The following is a 2,500-nucleotide window of genomic DNA, read 5'->3' on the forward strand; positions in this document are numbered from 1 at the left end:
GGTGTCCAGCCCGTGCGGTAATTCCAGCAGGCGAATCGGACTTCCCGAAATTTTTCTAAGTCCCACGGTCGACACCAACTTTTTTAATAAGCGTTTTAAAATTATTTCAATGTTTAATCCATGCGTAAACATGAAGTTTATTAACGTTTTTAACATTAAAAAAAATTACAAAAATTTATTTTTCGGAAAAAATGGAAAAAACCGATTCGTCGGAGCGAGGTGTCCTGCCCGTGCGGTAATTCCAGCAGGCGAATCGGACTTCCCGAAATTTTTCTAAGTCCCACGGTCGACACCAACTTTTTTAATAAGCGTTTTAAAATTATTTCAATGTTTAATCCATGCGTAAACATGAAGTTTATTAACGTTTTTAACATTAAAAAAAATTACAAAAATTTATTTTTCGGAAAAAAAGGAAAAAACCGATTCGGCGGAGCGAGGTGTCCAGCCCGTGCGGTAATTCCAGCAGGCGAATCGGACTTCCCGAAATTTTTCTAAGTCCCACGGTCGACACCAACTTTTTTAATAAGTGTTTTAAAATTATTTCAATGTTTAATCCATGCGTAAACATGAAGTTTATTAACGTTTTTAACATTAAAAAAAATTACAAAAATTTATTTTTCGGAAAAAATGGAAAAAACCGATTCGTCGGAGCGAGGTGTCCTGCCCGTGCGGTAATTCCAGCAGGCGAATCGGACTTCCCGAAATTTTTCTAAGTCCCACGGTCGACACCAACTTTTTTAATAAGCGTTTTAAAATTATTTCAATGTTTAATCCATGCGTAAACATGAAGTTTATTAACGTTTTTAACATTAAAAAAAATTACAAAAATTTATTTTTCGGAAAAAAAGGAAAAAACCGATTCGGCGGAGCGAGGTGTCCAGCCCGTGCGGTAATTCCAGCAGGCGAATCGGACTTCCCGAAATTTTTCTAAGTCCCACGGTCGACACCAACTTTTTTAATAAGTGTTTTAAAATTATTTCAATGTTTAATCCATGCGTAAACATGAAGTTTATTAACGTTTTTAACATTAAAAAAAATTACAAAAATTTATTTTTCGGAAAAAATGGAAAAAACCGATTCGTCGGAGCGAGGTGTCCTGCCCGTGCGGTAATTCCAGCAGGCGAATCGGACTTCCCGAAATTTTTCTAAGTCCCACGGTCGACACCAACTTTTTTAATAAGCGTTTTAAAATTATTTCAATGTTTAATCCATGCGTAAACATGATGTTTATTAACGTTTTCAACGTTAAAAAAAATTACAAAAATTTATTTTTCAAGAAAAATGGAAAATACCGATTCGGCGGAGCGAGGTGTCCAGCCCGTGCGGTAATTCCAGCAGGCGAATCGGACTTCCCGAAATTTTTCTAAGTCCCACGGTCGACACCAACTTTTTTAATAAGTGTTTTAAAATTATTTCAATGTTTAATCCATGCGTAAACATGACGTTTATTAACGTTTTTGACATTAAAAAAAATTACAAAAATTTATTTTTCAAAAAAAATGGAAAAAACCGATTCGTCGGAGCGAGGTGTCCAGCCCGTGCGGTAATTCCAGCAGGCGAATCGGACTTCCCGAAATTTTTCTAAGTCCCACGGTCGACACCAACTTTTTTAATAAGCGTTTTAAAATTATTTCAATGTTTAATCCATGCGTAAACATGATGTTTATTAACGTTTTCAACGTTAAAAAAAATTACAAAAATTTATTTTTCAAAAAAAATGGAAAAAACCGATTCGTCGGAGCGAGGTGTCCTGCCCGTGCGGTAATTCCAGCAGGCGAATCGGACTTCCCGAAATTTTTCTAAGTCCCACGGTCGACACCAACTTTTTTAATAAGTGTTTTAAAATTATTTCAATGTTTAATCCATGCGTAAACATGACGTTTATTAACGTTTTTGACATTAAAAAAAATTACAAAAATTTATTTTTCAAAAAAAATGGAAAAAACCGATTCGTCGGAGCGAGGTGTCCAGCCCGTGCGGTAATGCCAGCAGGCGATCCGGGGTACTCGAAATTTTTCTAAGTCCCGACGGTCAAGAGTAAACTTTTTCATCGCATATTTCAAAATTTTTTCAATGTTTAATCTACGCATAAAAACGCAGTTTATCGCAGTTTTTAACGTTGAGAAAATTGACAAAAATTTTTTTTTCACTGAAAATGGAAAAAATGTATCGGTCGATGCGGGCTATCCAGGCCGTGCGGTAATTCCAGCAGGCGATCCGGGGTACTCGAAATTTTTCTAAGTCCCGACGGTCAAGAGTAAACTTTTTCATCACATATTTCAAAATTTTTTTAATGTTTAATCCACGCATAAAAACGCAGTTTATTAACGTTTTTAACGTTGAGAAAATTGACAAAAATTTTTTTTTCACTGAAAATGGAAAAAATGTATCGGTCGATGCGGGCTGTCCAGGCCGTGCGGTAATTCCAGCAGGCGATCCGAGGTACTCGAAATTTTTCTAAGTCCGAACGGTCAAGAGTAAACTTTTTCATCACATATTT

This window comes from Nomia melanderi, unplaced genomic scaffold (genome assembly GCF_051020985.1).
Source record: "Nomia melanderi isolate GNS246 unplaced genomic scaffold, iyNomMela1 scaffold0889, whole genome shotgun sequence".
Taxonomy (NCBI): Eukaryota; Metazoa; Arthropoda; class Insecta; order Hymenoptera; family Halictidae; genus Nomia; species Nomia melanderi.